The sequence below is a fragment of the Tympanuchus pallidicinctus genome, unplaced genomic scaffold (genome assembly GCF_026119805.1).
Source record: "Tympanuchus pallidicinctus isolate F22 unplaced genomic scaffold, pur_lepc_1.0 scaffold2, whole genome shotgun sequence".
Taxonomy (NCBI): Eukaryota; Metazoa; Chordata; class Aves; order Galliformes; family Phasianidae; genus Tympanuchus; species Tympanuchus pallidicinctus.
Window position 1 is genome coordinate 28,261,055 of NW_026294721.1, and position 20,784 is coordinate 28,281,838.

A 20,784-nucleotide genomic window follows, 5' to 3' on the forward strand; every position below is an offset into this window, starting at 1 on the left:
ATCTTTTCTTTAACATCAGCAGTCACCTTTATTCCGCCTATCTTCCCTGATCACAGATTATTCCCTACAAGCCAGTCTAGACTGGCTTGTCTGCCTACAGAAGTCTGGAGTTCAGGGATAAAAGAAGGGTGATTTTCTGTTGGGAGAGCATGTGAATACAAGAAAAGGACCTTGAATCTGAAAATCAGGCAGATGTAATTGGGAATAAGGAAGGAATGGGTCTGTTACTGAGGTAAAAGAGAGAAAATGGTCTTTATTAACTTGGAGCACTCCAAATTTCAAACACTTTTTTTTTTTTTTTTTTTCCCACCTTTATTCCCTCAAATTATTGACTTATCCCAGGTCCCTGCTTCAGGTTTCAAAACCCCCAGATCTTCTTTTCCCATCAGTCTCCAAGGTCCCATTGTGGGTCTTCTTCCAGTTTTTATCTCAGTATTTCTAAACTCCCAAACTCCTCTGAGTCTATTTAGTGGCTCTCTTTCATCTCAGCTATGTTCTCCACCTCAGACCACTTATTGCCACAAAATTCAATTTTTGCATCCTGTAGACACATAATTTTATATTGACTCCTCCGATAGTAGAATTCAACTTTGGTAACTGCTGAAAACTTGAGGCCTTCTGTAGTTAGAAAATACCAAATGGCATACAGCAATTTAAGAACATACAGTGGCAGTGAAGTGGAAATTTCATAAAAATATAGCTAACTCAAGGCATGTAGGGGTGTCATATGAGTGGATCAGGAATTCCTTCTGAAAGGAAGATGGACTCTCATCTTTGCAGTTATCAGAGCAGTTAAGCTTACCAAGGAAGAATTTATGAAAGCAAGCTGGAAGGCTGTGATGTCTTTGCTCAATGTAGTAAATTTTGAATAGGGTGATGTTAGACGTTACTCACTATGGGTCTGACCATTAGTCTTCATATTAAATGTTAGATGCTGCTAACTACAACTACCTATACATCTTTGGAAACCCATTTCAAAGCACGACAAAACTGGCCAAAAACACATTTAACTTAATTATTTCTTGGTATCCTATTGTTGTTAACACTGTTAATGGTTTTCATGACACTAAGTCACTAACTTATAGGGGTACTCATACACAAGCTCTTCTTAACATGGACTTTATAAAAGTCATTATCTCCGTTTTATGACAGAGAGAACTGAGTCACAAAAGCTGAACCTCTCAGACAGAGAAGGCATCTTATAGAAATTGTCTGCCTGGTAAATTCAGGGTTTTATTTCCAGTTCAAAACTAGTAGGCAAGTAAATCTCTACAAGCAATTGTGTATAAGTAGCTGAGCTAATGTATAGCAAGTGGGAACTGACAGTCTGATTGAAAGCTGAGTAATGTTAAGCATACCCAGATAATTTTCTCTGAAGTTCTATAGGTAAATTATCTTGAATTTTGCCTATGTTATTGCATAAATAGTCTAAATGTTCTGAATATATGTTCAGAATATATGTTCTGCATCTTCTGGATACTAATTACTCTTTTGTCTTAGACTAACATCAAAAATCAAGAAGATGGTTTTCAGTCTAAATAAAGGATGATTTTTCTTATTCAATGTGAAGGTAAAATAGGTGGATTTTTTTCTGTTTTAGGATGTTGGTGTTTCTTTTAAGTAATTAAAGAAGCATCTACTGTTACAAATAAAACACTAAAAAATATCTGACTCAGTGGAAAAAATTGTTTACAGTTCAGAACATAGACTACATACTGAAGGGACCGTTCAGCATTGCTTTGGATTGCTGGCAGAAATAGAAATAAAATGAGAAAACATTTTATGGTTTTATATTAATTGCAACTCCAGGATGATCTTACCATTATCAAAATAAGGTCAGTCTGATAGAATTTGTAGATAGGTAATATTGAAAACATTTTTCAAGCCTCATTTTATGTCAAAGTACAAAAATCAAATTTCAGATCAATAGCATAATAAAATAGTACAAAGTAGTTGATGAAAGCTAATTTGGTTTCAACACAAGAATTCATAATGATAAACATATCTCTCATTTCCACATCTGTCATCCATTTTTAAAGCCAATAAATCATTTAAATATGGATTTAACTGTTCCTACAAACAGTTACAGCAACATGTGCTGCACTGCAGAACTTTGAAAATAATGTACTTTTTTGAATTCAGAATGATAAAAAATGGATTACATGGTTAATTTATGCTCACAACTCATAGCAACTCATAGCAAAACAAATGTTTTTTCATTTTTTCTATTTTCACCTTTTTCTTACTGGCATTTTTATTTTTAAAGGCTAGGAGCTGCTTAGTAGACACTGCATTTGTGTAGAAATTAAAGAATGATTCAGAACAAATTATGTCCAAAGAAGAAAAATCCTTGAATCTGAGAGTGGAAACTGGATCCTGTGAATTGGATTGGACTGCAATTGGAATAGTGTAGGTTTAGCTGCAGGTACCACCAAGACTTGTTGCATTCTCAGCACAGTTTGGGGCCCTGTGAGGCATGGCAGGAATGCTGGCAGCCCAGCCTTTAATGAAAATAAACAAACACCCAGCGGAAGGAACTTAAATACTTTGCCAAAGCCCCCACATGAATAGATGAGGTGCATGCTGGGCTGATCTTTAGTATTTTTTTCCTTCTGATAAAGGACTTGAAGGATGGAGAAAGGGCTCTGACAGAGTGAATCAGAGGAAGTTAAAAGGGTCGTATAATCATAGAATCATGGAATCATCAAGGTTGGAAAAGACCTAAAAGACCATCCAGTCGAACAGTTCACCTATTCCCAATAGCTCCTACTAAACCATGTCCCTCAACACAACATCCAGCCTTTCCTTGAACACCTCCAGGGTTGGTGACTCCACCGACTTTATTTAATTGTAATTCTTGATTATAAACTGAAGAAAGCTCAGAGAAAGTCAGAAGGATGACAAGTTCCATCAAATACAAGCAGATTCTGATTTCATTATCAAGCTTTGCATAACCTTGAGAAGAGAGGTCATTAGAGGGGGAGTAATCAGTAAATTCACTTTGTGAATCCTTTCTTCAAAACTTCTATTCATGTAATCTAGCAAAGGTCAGTCTTTCACATTATTATATGTATGTCTAAGAGAAACTCCTTGGAAGTTGCCCAGAATTATATTAAGTTTTTAGAATAATGTGACAATGAATCTAAGGTGGAAATATTTTTCACTATTTTAATATAGATATTCAATAATTTTTCAATACAATAGCTGTATTTATTTTTAACTTTGCAGTGATTGTGTTTTTAACTATTTTAACATGTTATTCTTATATTAGAATCATTAAGTCAGTCTAAGCATTATAAACAGCACTGTAGACAGTATTCATCACTGTTAAGAGCAATGGAAAAAAATCCCACAATCTCTCTAGTTATAATAATGTTGTTGGCTTCCTGTTCACTACAAGGGTAATTAGTGAAGGATTTGGCTGACCTGCACATACCAGGCAGCTAAGGTAATACTTCATGTACACATTTCACTACTGCATAACACACAATGCAGGGTTTGTTTCCTTACTTCTTACTTTGAAAATCAGTCAGGTCACTAAGTAACAAAATACTGAGCTATAACTATTAGTACTTTGCTAAAAATATTTTTAATTTCATGAATTCTTCTGCTGGTGCTGTCTGTCTGAGAGCGTGAAAATTTCACTGCAGTTTCTGAAAGCACTATATGCATAACGAATGAACAATCAATTAAATATATATATTTTTTCTCATTCTTTTTGTCCTAGCCTAGAACAAGCTGTCAAATTAAAAGAGAAAATACCTTCTCTTATGCACATGCTGTGACATTTGCTTGGAGACAGAGGACTTCAGAATCCAGACTTTGATTTGTTTCTAATATCTATTTGCACAACACGCAAAATCATATGCTTAAAACACCAAATCTGACTATTTGAGAAATAAACCTTTGAAAGGGAGACTAACTTTAACTTTGGCTGACCGATCAAGAGCAAATATGAATGACTTTGGGGCTTTCTGTTCAAATGAGGTCAAACCTGATTTTCATCTTGTGTAATTAATTTATATTTCTGTTGTGCAGCCACAAAGCTCCTCTATATCCACATTTCTGTCCTGTCATGGCAAGTGGTTGCACTTGTAAAGGAAGGCTCCAGGAAGTATATTCTTTCCTTGCATACCTACAGATTGCATGATATGATTAGTAAATAGTTCACATTTCTACAGTTAAATGCCAGAGATAGGTCGCATGCAGAGACTGGCAAACTTGGAAAGAACAGTCTCCGTTTCAACAACTTAATAATCACTGTAATAACATTCATATATTAATAAGGAGGAAATTTTAAAAAGCCTCAATTGTATCTATGCTTTTGGCATTAAATACAGATATAGAAAGATTCCTGTTCAGTATATATATACTATAATATATAGTATTATATATAGTATATATATATAATATATATAGTATATATAATATTATATATAGTATATATATATAGTATATATATATATAATATATAGTATATACGGACATTTTTTTCTTTAAAAATACACTATCAACAAGCAAAGCTGCCAATTATTTTGCATATCTGACACCAGCCTGAATTTAAAACAAACAAATCAGTTTCCAGAAGCAGACACCCACAAGATCCAATCAAATATTTTCTCCAATACAGTAGAGAAAGCAAGTTATTTACACACATATTAAATGTACTGAAAAGAAGCAAGGTCAACTTAAATGGATTTATTAACACTTAGAGTTAAAAACATTTACAAATTATTTCAAAGTAGATCTACCTGTGGCCAGAACAGATAATGAGTACATGCAATACAGATAATCTCAGATGACTGTCTACCAGCAGAATTCGAAGTATTGAAATAATAATTAAGTTTGTGTGAGGTTTGAATTCAACTGTGCATGTATATTTTTAGTACAGCCAATATAAAAAATTTACATCTAGAAGAGAAAGCAAAGCATAAGACAATCTTCTGAGTGCACAATATCATTAAACTGTTTCCATGTGACTTTGTACCTTGTCTGATGTATATGCTGGTCCACGTTCCTTGTGTTGTAAAAACCTGGTCTTTGTGAGCTTTTTTTCAGTTTTTTCCTCAGTTGTTTAGGATGGGCTGAATACAAAACATACTTTGCATGAAAGAAAATTATATTTTTAAAGTAACTTCCCCATTTTGGACCATAGTTAAACAGACAGCAAAACACCATATCAAGCTTCTTCAATAACATAATACAAATATGCTTTTAAGGAGTTGTTAGTGATGAGATTACTTTACAAATACATATGTTCTGTCATTATGCCAAAAGTAGCAGCTCATTTCATTTTCAACTCTTCTCCACTGTAAATGCACACATTTACAGGCATGTCTAAGTGGTCTGTGAACTATCAGTCCCACATCAAGAAACCCCACTTCACATAAAATTATTCCATTTATTTGTAATAGAGTACGTGCCATGTCCAGTCATGTTGGAACTCCCTCTTTCCTCTTTTTATTTCCCTTTCCAACATTTCTCCTCTCCACCATCTGGAAGGAAGGTTTGCCCAGAGCAAATGGAGCAGCTGCTGCACAGCAAAGCTGGAAAGTGGTGAGTCAGAGTTTGGCATCTTGCTCCTTGCCACTACCCAGCACAGGCAGCAACAGCTCTTCCGCTAGGCATTCATCATGCAGAAAGACATTTGGGTGGAGGTGCGAGGGACACTGTGCTGCAGGAGGTATTAAAAGATAATCATTGCTATACTGTAGTACCAGCTGTATTGTCTAGAAAGCTAAATGGAAAGGATTTGACTTTAGTCCTCTGACCAAATATTTCATGATGGACATTTTTTCCCAATGGATTTGATTGTCAAAAGGGATGTGAATAATGCAGCAACTATTTAACACTTTATGTTGTTTTTTCCTTTGTTTGTTTGTTTTGTTTTAAAATATAAGTAATCTGATTTTAGTTTATCTTTTTTTTTCAGAACTTAACTAGAGCTCTTTGTGCGCTGATGCTTAACATGCTTTCCTTGCACTGTCTCTACAACATCCTTCTGAAAAGCTCTTTAACTCTCTTTTAAAAGGAAGAGATGATGCTTTCATCCTTCTTTGGTGTAATTTAACATTATGCGCTTTCACACTGCTTGCTTGCAATACTAATTTAATTTTTAAGGAATAGAAAACGGGATAGTCTGTTTATCATATTTTACTTTTATACTGGCATTTCTACATTTCTATATATCTGCATATATTGATATATATATATAAATTTCTATATTTTCTATGTATAGAAAATGTTATTTACAGGAACACAGTTCATATTTAAAGGAGAAGAAAAAAAAGTCCATTATATTGACAAAAAAAAATTAAAATAATGAAAAAAATGGCATACCACAACAGGAAAAGTCTGATAACTGACAGCCCTGCACTACTTTGTCTGTTCTATATTGGTTAAAAATAATACAGTTGGTGAAAGAGAACAGAAGACAGGTCATATAGGCGGTGTTAGGAGTACCAATCCACCACTACAAGAAAATTAAAAGGTCTAAGGAAATGTTCAGATATTAAATAGTAGAAAAGAAAGTCTGGAATCAGAAAGCTTGCTGAAGTTGAGAATATAATATATTACTTGCATGTGCAAAATTCCCACTGATTTTAATGGGAACTTTTTATGAGTAAGGGATGTAAGCTAAGACGTGAATTTACTTGTCTGGGGTAAACATAAGAGACTAGGAAAGCTCTGTTCTTTGCAGAGGACAGCAGCTGACGAGTTGTAATTCCTTAATATGCAGTGAGTCTCCACCCTTTTAAGACAAGAATCAACTTATTTCAAAAGAAAAGCGCACGTTGTTGTGGTTCTCCTGCCTCGGACCACCACCAATTTGCTCTATTGAGGAAGAATCACATCACATCTGTACATGGTCATATACATTTGGAACAAGTTGTGAAACAAGTGCAATTTTTGATCATCAATAGAACTTCTCTTAACTCCTCTTTCTTCTGCAAAGTTTTGCAGATTTGCTATGTGAATGTAGAATTGAAATTATTCACTCTAAAATACAATTGTAATCAATTGATAATCTCATTTGTAAAATGTTTGGCTAATGAAGCTTTAACTGCATGTAATATGCTAATTCTAAAAAGCAATGCATATTCACAGTAGCTTACCCATGTGTTCATGTTTACTCATTTCCTACTAATGTGGAGATTTTGCTTTGTTACAAGCTCTTCTTACAGTACCAAACCCTGACTTTATCATGTTTCAGCTCCAGTTTCAACTCTTAGTTTCAGCAGTATTCTCTTACTCTGCATGTCAGTTAGAGTTATAGCTAATTTCTTAAATTATCCAACAAGTATTTTCCAAAAGATTCTCCTAAATATGATTAAACAGAGAAAATTTCTATGATTTTTAAATATTATTTTTATAACTAGTCATAATTAGCTAATTTATGAAATTTGCTTAAAAACAAATGAAGACTCTCCCCTTCTTTCAAAATAAATTCTATAATAACAAGTTCTGAAGTTCTAAACACAAAAACAACTGAATGCCTCCGTGTTACTTAACAGAACAAACTGATGAAGGTCAAAAATGGGCGATTAGATAAGCATCTTAATTTGTCTCCATATTTTCCACTATAAAATGCTAGTTTTAGTACTTTTCAATTTGCCACTGGTAGATCTTTGGGCTCAGATGTTCCTTATTGTCTACTTAAATGTATCTAAAATGTGTTATTTCCTTTTTCTGCCAAAACAATCTTGTTCTTTCTGAGAAATAAGCAAGGAATATGGTTTTTCTTCATGATAATGAATCAAAAAGGAGAGGGTAGGGAGGGAGATGATAAGGGAATTTATTTAAATAGTTAATATAATTTGAAGCTCAGACTAATATTTGGCAGCTGGATATAACAATGTGGGATGAAAAATTAAAATTCGGCTTTTGTTGCAACTGTAAATTATATGGTATGGGGGGAAAAAAAGTAAATATTTTCAGCCGAGATTTCTATGTCTTAAGCACAGAATATTAATCAAGAAAGGAAGGAAAGAGTTCCACTTTGGACTAGGTAACCTTATTGTTGCGTAAGAAGATACAAACCAATCATAAGGAAAAAAAAATCAGGCAATCTGTTGAGCCCAGCAGCATAAAAACTTTCTAGAACTACAAAGGGGCAAACAGAATGGCAAACAAGTACAGCAAGGAAGGATATCCAAGGATTCAGGTACTGGGATACTGAGATTCTGCAATGTTAAAAGAGGGGAAAAGATGAGATTCATACTGGGGAATGAGAAGTATAAGGAATAAAAATTGTAATTGACGTGATAGGCCATCTTAGATGAGAACCCAAGGCTTTGGAAGAGAACAAAACCAACCGAAATAAGTAAAGGTTTGAGGAATTGGCAGAAGAATATGCGGTGATAAATACATACCTAATGCTTGAACTTGGAAAGGATGTCAGTGATCATGAACTACTCCATTACATTATTATCTCAAGTATCAGACAACTGTAAAGCAGTTCAGTATTTCCACCCTGATATCATTATTATTCATAAACGCATGGGAGACTTTTTCAATGATGATTAACAGTAATGTTATAAATCCATGTTTGGTAATAACTCAGTAAAAACTTGTTGAATAAACTTAAATGGGTGACCCCTATTTGCACATATTAAGAAAAGTTACATAATAGCATGCCACCTTTTTGCCTTCAGAAGGCATACCTAAGTACACTTAGTTTCTTGAAGTGAGATGCTTCTTGGACTGTAACAAGTTTGTGCGTTGTTTCCATTGTTTAGATCCTCCATTTGCTGCAGCAATTGGTAAATGTGGTGTGATTGAAGCAAGGACTGTATGGGAAAAAAAAAAAAAATATATATATATATATATATATATATATATATATATATATATATATATATAATATATATGTCTTAATGATTAACTCAGTCACTGCCACCTTGGAGAACAGAGTGACTCTGGTAACCTTTTGCAGGTGGCCACAAACTGTTTCTCAGTTTATGATTGCCTAATTTGAAGTAATGGCCTGCTTTGCAGAAGTATTCTTTAACTCTCTCAGTGGCAGCTAAAGGTAACAGGAGAAGAAATTTGAATACAGCAGGTGCTAGATAATGCCAGCTTCTGCAAAAAATATGTCCTGTTAATATTTAACATGGACAATTGAAACTTTAGTCTTTAAAGATGCTCATAGTCTATCAGCCCTTTGTCATTTGTAATTGGCCCAGACTATAAAAAAAATAACATAGTTTCTCATGGTGGAGAACTAAGGATTCAATTTTATTCTTTGCACGTATTTTATGGTAAAATTATCACAAAGACTGGCAAATATAACTGCTAATATATGTCTGGTTTTCTTCCTTCATCTTCTTCCTAAAAAGGGAAATGTCTTATATGTCTTATTTGGAATTTTTAAAACTTTCTGAATATTTTTGTATGTTTATTTGCTTCAGAAAAGGCATGATCAAATGAGACAGTGCACAGCTGCAGGTGATTTTGCATTCTTCAGGGTGTCCACAATCTAAAATGGACCTGAGGACATGTCTGTCTCCTGTGTAAAAAAAGTATTGTTTTCCACAGATAATTGTCTCAATCTGTAGCACTCATAAGTTCACTTAGAGCTTTACAGTGTGTACGTGTGGAGTCTTCCTCTCTGTTCTCCCATTTCCCTTTTCTCTGTAGATTGCCATAGTCTGTACAGTCCATGTGGTTTCTTTCCCACATAAGTGTGAGCACTGCAGAAGAAAGGAGATTTAGTTTGATGATGAATAGCAATTATATTCTGCATCCCAGGTGTAAACCATGGAGATCCTTAAGAGAAGGACTGTATGTGCAGGAGGGCAGTGCAGAGGTATAGCTCAGCAAGCTGCACTCTTGAACAAGAGATGCACAACATGAGCCCCTATAAATTTGAAAGTCTGAAGTGATACAGGCTTTGAGTCTGCACGGCACTGCATCTGGTTCATCTGAAGAGAGAGAAGATGATTATTCAAGGACAGGCTGAAGTTGGAAAAGGTAATAAGGTAATCATTTTTTTTTTTTTAATTTTATAATATAAATAATAACATTAAAAAAAAGGATTTTTTTTTTAATTTATTTGTAATTCCTGCAAAGAAAAAGAAAGGTAGAGATTGAGATAAAGTAACAAAAATCAATGGATAACTCTGGAAACTGGTGCTATTAGCTAAATTTAGATGGCTTTGTCATTTCAAAAATATTTTCTTGGTGGATTTTTTCTGTTGGTTTTATCTTTCTTAAGTTCTGGCCAACACAGATGATAACTAAATCATGAGACTAAAAGACACTGAGAATCCTGGAGTAACCCATTTTAACATTCATCATCTGCTTTTATAGAGTGAAGTGGAGTTTTAATAGATCTACAAGAAACCAAAAAAAAAAAATAAAAGTAAATGACGATGCAGAGAGTGAGTGAAAGAATAGCACAGACTAGAGAAAATGTGAGAAACATATGATTCACATCTTAAATGTAATAATGAACTAGTTATCAAATAATTAATTGTGATAAGTAAAAGCAGCTGAAAATTAGCTAAAATTTAAAATTAAATCTCTTGTAATTAAATCTCTTCCAATTATTTTTTTCTATATTGCTAAAAACAAAAAAATTATTTAAGTTCCAGCATAAGGAATGCAAATAACGTTAGGATACTTGCAATACTGATACTAGACAGCAAAGAGATAATGGAAATAAAGAGGAGAAAAAAATGGGTGGTGCATAGCTCTCAAAGCAGATTTTTTTTTTTTTTTTTTTTTCAGATCAAAATATAAGGTAGGATTGTGAGAATAATGTAGTAACTTTAGATTGCTACAACTTTAAAGAAGTGAGCAAGAATAATTTAGATGAACTACCATTTTGATCTTTCAGAAAACATGGAATAATATTGGAAATAAGGAAAAGTACATAGATAAATGCATTTAGTCATTTAGGGTTGGGGAATGATCTAAAGTCAAAATTATTTAGCTCTTAAAAAAAGCTTTATTAAATACTTTTATCTTTGTAAATGAGAACCAGACTGAAGTGAAAATATTTTATAGAGAGGATAAGTATGAGGGCTACTCCAAAAGTAATGCCTCCTATTTTATTATCTCAGGCCATGATGTCAGAGGTGGATATTGGCAATATGGCAGTAGAGATCGAGCATTCCCAACATTACTTTTTCACAAATATTTCTACAGAATTTTGATAATATATACCATATACTTTAGAAAGCCCTACGTTGCAAAGAATATCTTCATATTTCAGTGTGTTCCACTGCTTACAAAAAACAGTAAAAATGTGGGACTGGGTACATTATACAATTTTAGAAATACTATTAAATTTAGGGACAAATATAACATTAAAGCAAATTAAAGTAATTTCACTACAGAACTGATCAAGATTGTTTTAGAAAATTGTTCCAGCTGAAAGAAAACAAATGAACCAAAACAGAAACTGTTGCAAAGAAAGGCTGACTTTGAATAGCATAACTATTGTTAAGTAATGTTTTTATTAAAATTTTATTTTTTATTAAAATTTTATTTATTTTTATTAAATTTTTAAATGGTCAGGATAGTTCCTGTCAGCATTTTCTAAGTAATAAATACTGCCTTTAGTTTATTCCACATGGAATGTTAAAGTAATTATAGAAAAAAAAATAATTCATAAGAGTTTTTTGAAATCATTGATTATTTTTCTGAACAGGGTATTTTCCTATGTTTGAGTTGATGAAAAGTTTCAGCTTAGCATGGTAGAGGAAAACAGATTTCCTGTATAGCACTCTTCAGAAGTTAGAAATATCTATCTGTTACTGAGTTGTATTTTTGCAGTACACAAGTTTGCCTTTCCCTTCCCAGATATTCAGGTATCATTTTGCTACAGACACACCAAATGCCTTAGGCATGAGTTGTTGGCAAAGTCACAGACAGTGCAAACAAAGGTCATTATACCGTGGAGCTCCTTGTGAGACAGAAATCCAAGCAGGTGGCTTAGCCCCAGGAACTCAAAATGAAAGCATGACACCTGGTTTATCACTGTGCTGTAACCAAATGCTGGTAACGAAATGTTGAGACCCAATCAGGGAGTTCAAAGGCAGGAGAGTGTTTCACACACTTTTGAAGGAGAAACTGAAAAAAAGGACATGGAGTGAAAATAGAACAAGCAATAGTGACATACATTTTATATTGAAATGCACTCTGAAAGATGAGTCATAGATCTCATACAGTCACTGTGAAAAAGCATTAACTGTTGGATATCAGTTGATATAATGCCACAGAGGGCAGCTAAGGAGAAATATCTTCTGGTGCTCTCCCTCTGAAACTGGTAATTCTGAGACCAGATCAATTCAAACCAAGAAAGTAACTTAGACAAATGTTAAAATCTCTTAAAGCTCTGCCTTATTATTAGCTCTACCTCATAATTAGGTTGTGCAAAACTGAATCAAAACAAAAAAATTGAGGTAAGACAATTTAAACTGTCAAACCTAGGTGGTTCAACCAGAGACTCTCATTTAACACAGCCATAAGAGACCCTGAAGCTTTATTTCTTCTGTAACACAGGAAGTTCTGTGCAAACATGAGGAATAATTTCTAGTGAGAGTAACAGAGCACTACAACAAGTTGTCCAAAGAGGAGGTGGAATTTCCTTCCCTGGAGGTATTAAAAGTCCATAAGGATGATTTCCTGTGTAGCCTACAGGAGGGAACCAGCTTTAGCAGAGGATTGGATTAGGTGATCTACAGAGGTCCCCTGCAACTTCTATGAATCTGTAATTCTTCCCTACTCAAAGGAAAATGCAGATCTGTCAAGAAGCTCAAATTCTGGTATAGAATCACATTGTGAAGAAAGGACAGAAGTCAGGTACTCAAAAATTTGTAGAGATACATTCAATAAGATTTAAAGTTTTGTTTTGGAAATCATTGAATCTCATTGTGGGGCTGACTGTGCATTGTGAAGCCTAAGTACCTGTAAACACATACCTCAAAAGGACAAGGAAATACTACTTCTCTGTCACAGCAATTTTCTTTCACAAATTATTTGACTGAAAAATATCTGACAAGGTATTTCCTTTCTCTTGTCTCTATCATGCCATCTTTTTTCATTTGTTTTAGAAATAAAGCATCTTAACTGAAAAACTGTGTACTTTTCTGGAGTGTCTGCTGCCTGAGCTTCATACCAGCTCAAGCTGTAGCAGGGCTACAGGTCTTCAAATGTTACGAGCAAAAGTACAAAATTTTGGAGCTTAATTTTTAAAAATGGAAGAAATAACCTTCTTGAAATAGATATTGTAAAGCAAAGAGGAGATTTAAATTAACAATGGATGAACAAGATATTCTCTTTCAAAATAATAAAAAAAAAAGGGAGTAATTTCAGTAACTTCCTTCATGCAAGGAAACCTGAAAGCAAATTACATAGGAAGAGTTACAACCTTGATAATTTTTTGGACAGTCTGAAGCAGTGATTATTGTTTCTTCTGAACAGATAGAAAACTGTACCTTTTTGTTGTTCTTTAGGACTTCATGAAATGATATCAGCACAAACAATGGACATTAACAAGGAGTTCAAAGATGGTACTGGGCTAAAGCATAGTCTGATGGAGGATAGCAGCTGGTTGATTTTACGGCCACTCAGTAGCATGCAGCTTTTTCACAATCTTGACAATTCCAAGAAGAACAGTATTAGCATTTCAAATTGGATGAGGCTTGTGCTTTTGAAGTGAAGCTTCTTAATTCACAGAATCACAGAATGGCCCAGGTTGGAAGAGAGCTCAAGGATCATGAATCTCCAACTCCCCTGCCACATGCAAGGCCACCAACCTCCCCATTTATAACTAGACCAGGCTGCCCAGGGCCCCATCCAATCTGGCTTTGAACACCCTAGGGATGGGGCATCCACAACCTCTCTGGGCAGCCTGTTCCAGCACCTCACCACTCTCTCTGTAATGAACTTCCCCCTGACATCCAACCTAAATCTTCCCTCCCTCAACTTAAAAACTTTCCCCCCTGTCCTGCTTTGAAAGGGAAATCCACTCTATCAAAGAGTTGATTCCCCTCCTGTTCATAGGTTCCCTTTAGGTACTGAAAGGCTGCAATTAGGTCACCCCACAGCGTTTTTATCTCCAGGCTGAACAAGCCCAGCTCCAGCAGCCTGTATTCGTAGGGGAGGTGCTCCAGTCCCCTGATCATCTTTGTGATTCTCCTCTGGACCCTCTGCAACAGCTCTCTGTCTTTCTTGTACTGGGGGCTCCAGTACAAGTACACAGTACTCCAGGTGGGCCACACAAGAGCAGAATAGAGAGGGACAATCACCTCCCTGTTCCTGCTGGCCACCCCTCTTCTGATGGAGAACTCTGAGATTCAGCTAGTGTATAGTTTTTGTTTAGTTTAGTTTAGTTTTGTTTTTGCAGATTTTCACTATGCTATATTACTTTCTAGTCACTGAGAAGGTACTCTGTATATTGTAATGATTAAAATTTAACATCAGCATGATCTGGTCTTTCTTCCAGTATTAGTAACTGTATAGATAATCACTATATCATATCAAGTGCACTCAAGGGATTATCTAGATGCCTCAAAAACTCTGTATTTTGTTTATAACAGATGCATCACTGTGTACATAAGCCTCTATGTAATTGTCACACTAATTTCTTCATATTTTTGATAGTCACCCCTCTGGGCTGGCCTTTTCAGTCATAACAGATGTTAAGATCTCTATCAGATATTAGTGTCTGTTATAGTTGCATAATACACAACAAGAACTGAGACCTCAGGAGGTTTTACAAGATGTTTATGTACAGAGGGATCACTGTGAATATGGTGACCAATATAGTATTTAAGAAATGCAGTCAGAGTTCTTAATTTGTATCAAATTTAACTTTGCTTTCCTTTTTTAGTATTTAATTTTGCTACATCTCCATTATGAACTGTTTTCCTTACTGAAATGTCAACAATTGTTATTTTTTAGATTTTTTTCCAACCATGTTGAGTGATTTAGCCAAGTTACTTCTCTGTGTAACATAAAATGCTAAAAGCATCTCTGAGGATTTTACAAAAGTGACAAATTTGCTTTTTCTTTCTAGGTTTCTAGGTAACATAAGTTAACTGATTAACTATTAAACCATTCCTCATTCCTGAAGTTCATAATCCATTTCTACGATTCTTGGATCATATGTAGCTTGTATTACTAATATCAAGCTAATTAATATTTCTTTCTTAAAAGACCCAACAATTTACTAGTCTTTGTCTTAGTAATTCAATGGCTTTATTTCAATGTCTACTAGTCCATATGAGAGTCCTTATTCCTTAGTAATTTATAATGAGAATATAGTTGTGTAATAAACTAGGAAAAGAGGCCACAATGCATCTACCTGCTTACTCTTAGCATTCAGGGTCACAAAGGCAAGGTATTATTAAAATAAGTCAAATTAAATATGGGTAACAAGGGAAAGAAAAAATAGTCACTCTTGCTGCCATTTCACTGAAGGAAACTTTATGTCTACTTATTAAGTTACAACAGGGACTTTAGACAGACCAGTGAGATATAAAACAAAGCTAGTGCTGTAGTACAGCAATGGCATATACATCATCAAAGCAACAGCATTTGCTGACTGAAAAAATTACTGAAATAATCTTCAAAAGCAATATTTTACTTAGAACTGTATTTTACTCTGTACTTTAAATAAACCTTACATCACTTGCTTGATGGTGACTAAATCCATGCAGACTGTTTTTTTTTTGTTTTTTTTTTTTTTTTTGAGAATACTACTTTTCATAAATATTTTCAGAACAAATTAGCAATAATTCTCAAAAATTATGAAAAATGTAATACCACATTCCAATCAATTTTAAATGGTGACAGTAGATGTAGAAAAAGTGCTTCAGTAACTATGTCTTCACTGCACAAATAATTGAAATGCAATGACAATCAAGCTCAGATTCGTGGAATCTATTAACAACCTGGATTCTGTACTACCGAATTTAAAAGAGAAAGACAGGACTGCAGTTGTTCTAATAACACTATATTGTGACCATGATAGGAACAAATAGAAACCGTATAAGCTGTATTTCAGGGCTCTGTGCAAACTTTGTTTAATAATCCTACAAAATCAGATATTTCATATATCAAGAATAATGACATTTCCCTGTGTAGTTTACAATTCTTCACAGACTGTGAGAACTGAATATTAATCTGGATTAACAGTTCCCATTTTGCAAAAGTAAATCTGGGAATGTTGACTACATTATCCAACCAGCTTTCAGAATGAAAGTGTTAGTTGGAAGGTAACATGGATGTCTTCACATACCCATGTGGGTCTCCTCTCCAGCCTCTTGTCCACCAGTCTGCACATACACCTTGTGTTGTTCAGTCCCAATTGCAGAGTCCAGCACTTGTTCACATGAGGAAGAGAAGAGACTCGAGAATTTTCCACATTCAGAGACTTAGCTCTTGGTAACATTCAGAATATTCAATTTTTGCATTCTTTTCTACGATCACAACTTCTTTCCTACATTCTTAAATTTAATGCTAGTTATTTTGTGGGGCCAACTCTGTCTTTTCAGATACCTTGTAAAGAGAACCCTGAGATAAGGAAAACAATAATGAAATAGCATATTTTCTGAAGGGATACCAGATAGAATGCAAATAGTCTCATAAGCAATTTATAGTCAAAAAGGCCAAATGATGAGAAAATTTTGGCAGAGCGAATTAAGGGTTAACAATGAAACTGCTTCACATACTGTTGCTGAAAATAAATCTTGTATCATCTGTAAATAAAATTCCTATAGATAAAGGACTAATCTACTGATTTCAAAGAAGGATATGCCCAAGGAATGAGAGCAATCCAAATATATATAACAGAAAGTTAATAAATAATGTAAGCTTCAGTATCTCCACTCTTGATTGCAGCTATATGTCAGGCCAGGTATTAAAGTAAAAAACTCCCCAGTAACCTATACCTCCATGCCTTCAGTTGATGGTTATTCCTGGCAGACTGCAAGTCTGGGGACAGCCTATACCTGTTACAGTATGGTAAATCCTGAGAATGTTGATTCAGCGGAGCTGTCTTTTTTGACAGTCTCTTAGAGCTAATTTAAGATAAAAGCTCAGTTCTGCTCTCAGTTACTAAACTGTAAATCAGATAAGTCTTATGGCCCTGAGGTAGTCTTACAACTTGAACCAACTGATGTTGAGACCCCTAGAATTATTTCTGGATTAATCTGAGGACTTTTTTCTTTAAGTAATAGAGGAAATCAGTTTTCAAAATAATGTAATGGATATTCCATGCAATGCAATTAATTTGCATTTCTCTCATCAAGAAATTACTAAAAGCCCTCCTGTTTACAGAAGAAGGTTCAAGTTCCGTACAAACACATTTCAGTTTTATTTTCAGTAGTCCCTTTGATTATGATGGTAATGATCCCATGGATGAAGAGTAAAGCAGGAATGCTTAAGTGTATTCCTGGACTTCACTTTTTGCCTAAAATTATTAAAATCCGCTGTAATTTCTTCACTGAGATAAGTGGATTTTGGAACTAGTTCCACTTGTCTCAATGAGTGCTGCATCAAGAGAAAGATAAACATAAAATGTACAAAATCACTTAAACTGAAAACTTCAAATAACCTGGCCACTTTTAAAAAATAAAAATCATTTTTTTAAAGAAGGTTAAGTTCCTATTTCTTGCATTGGTAGTTATTTGACAATCAGATATTCAGAAACATTGTCAGAATAATGCTCAGTTTTCACAAAGCTTGGTATTCCACAGCAATGTGTTTCAGATTACTGGAAGTCAAAAAGAAAATTAGAGATGTCTTGTAGCATACTCTAATAGAAACTAATACCTTAGTTGTAGAGATTAATGCAGCCATTATTTCATACCTTCTTCTGGATGCTGATACAGTGCTTTAGTTGTGGAAGATCTAACAGCAAGGGGAAATAAAATAGAGAATAAGTACTTAACCAGATAGAATATCATTTCATCATTTCTTACTTGTTGGAATAGCCATAAGCGAAATAAAACAGTGCCACTGAACAAACTGAACACTCTGTTTATACAGTATAGCACTTATAGCCATAAATGACAACACAGAGGCACATTTTTATTTTTCTAGTTTCTTTCCATTTCAGAATCAAAGACAAACTGGACCACTCTAGGAGATAAATTACTGAACAGAGGAAAAATTTCAGACATACCAATCCCAGAACTTCCCAAAGCTGGAATGTAGTCACAGTGTTTATTTTGCAAATGAATAATTTTACTATCCAGTGTCCAACAGCCACTTAGCTACTGGATCAAATATCACTGGTATTTCTTGCAGAATTTTTCCTCCCAGATCTACCGGAGGAGATCTTGTTCTTACAAAAGCACTACTGTGTGGCACCTGCAGAATTTCTGCAGAGAGTAAAGATACTGTGTTCTTTCTATTTGCTTTCCTACAAACGTTTATTTTTCAAAGCAGTTGACAGAATCCAAATCTGTTTACAGTGAATTTTCAGATGGCTATAGATGTACTTTTCATTTTGCCAGACCCTGCAAACAAGTAAAAGTTGTCTTGAAATAAAAAGTCATGCAAGAACAGGTGGACATCATTCATATTATTTTCCTTCCTATGAAGAAGTTTGTGAAAGCACTTGGCAAGCAATGAAAACTGTGTTACAGTTGATTTGAATAATGGCTATGAAATAGTTTTTCGTATTTGCATGAGCTAAAATTCACATACTTAACAATTTACATTCAAAATACAAGCCATTTCAAGGATGTATATGGCTCAGAGAATAAGCATAAGTATACACAGAAATCTGCAGCTGATATGATTTACAGTGGTAGCATATCATAGAAAATATTGTCTGTCCACTAGGTCTCTGGCCATTTTTCAGACTACTTTTTTATCACATAAGTACTGCAGAAAGAAATAAGATTTTCTCCTGGGGACAAATATACTAAGATGTTCACTTATTTAATTTTATTGGCAGTTTGTGTGCACATTTTGTCAATAGGAAACTGTGAGGCTAGTTTCTTTAACGTGGTGTAAAACTAGGTAGCATGTGTCATCTGATGACAACTTTGGCTCTCTGTGTCAGATTGATTATTTCCACTTGAAACATTTCTTACCTGAATGAACTTTTTTTTCCCTAGAAGTTGTATCCTGTTCTTTGCTGGCATAACACTAGGCTTTTTCATGCTGCATATAAATATCAATAAAAATAATGGAAACTGCATTTATTATTTGAAAGAATTATGTATTTCAATATTCAGGCTGCATTTAATGGAGGATTATTGAATTTCTGAGATATGTATTCAAATATATTTCAATTTCTGATTGGGTAAGGATGGCTTGATACTATAGGTAGTTGTTGAGATTCCAATTTCATACCCATGGAATAATAAAATCCAGAAAATATTTATGCAAACCATACTCATGAACACTGAAATAATTGCAAGGAAGATATTTCTTATTTACTTCTCTTTCAGTTGTGAGACATTTAATGGAGACTTGTACCTAATAGTAGTTCTAAGTCATTTTATCTTTGGACAGTTGCAACTTTGGATTGTGTTGCAATTATTTTCAATATCTATGAATCTTAAAACCCTGCTATTCTTTCCTTTCCAGTTACATCTATTTCATCCATATCTTTATAGAACAGTGTTGTAATGATAAGTCTACAGATTAACCCTAGCACCTGTGAAGGACATTACTGACCTCAGTAGATTTACTTTAACTACTGGGACATCATTATGAAACTAGTACCATTAACTGCCTGAATAGAAGTCACAAACTAATTATTAACTAGTCATTAACTAGCTAATGACATTAATATGTCATTAACTATTTCCATTAATAGCTGAAATTATTCCACACTTTACATTTTACTATGAATTTCTGATGTAATAATGATAACCTGTGGGACCTATAAATTATAAAAATTTTAAAGATATTCATTAAGAAATTATGGCCTTAATCAAAGAGATAGTCATTATCACAGTCATAAAAATGACCCTAGATCATTACTCGTAAGGAACTTTACTTCTTACCCAGAAACCTGGTACCAAAAAAATTAACTATTCTATGGAAAGATACACAATCAGCAGTGTTGTAAGAAATACTAATAAGGAGAAAGTATGTCAATAATAAGAATGGTAGCATTTCAGGTTCTGAAAAAACAACTAAGTAATAATGATATGTGGCAAAGTCAACCCACAAATCTGAACCAGGTATTGTTCTCAGTTACAATATTGATACTCCAAAACAGAACTAGAAAACATTCTTGTCATTCATGTATTACATAAAATTAAATCATACACAATCACAAAAGTTAATAGAGTTATGCTTGTAATTTCTTTACTTTTCTCATTACATCAATGAACTGTCACCCTTGTATACTTTCATTTTTATGAAATTATAAAATTTCAATTTTATGAAGCAATGCATGTGAAGTAGTAGGCACATTCTACTGAAATAGAAAGTGTTTACAAGAGCAAATCCCTGTTAAGCAGAAACTGCAGTGCAAGGTGAATGGGAAAAGTGTAACCAAAGATAAAACATTCCTTAATTGTTTATTTATGATACAAATGTTAATTGCCTTTATAACTTATAGTACAGACTGTACAATAGGACTGGTTAATTGGGCTCAGAAATGGCTAGCTCTGAAGGTGAAAAATCACTATAATTAAAATGCCTGTACCATGTTACCACAATTCTTCTGTCACATGTGCTCAGAGAATATTTTTTTGCTTTTTTTTTTTTTTTTTTTTTTAATCTTTTTCTTCTGTTAAAAAATAAGTGATTTCTACTATGAATGAAGAAATCCAAGACCAGAGCTTTGGCTGACTACTGACA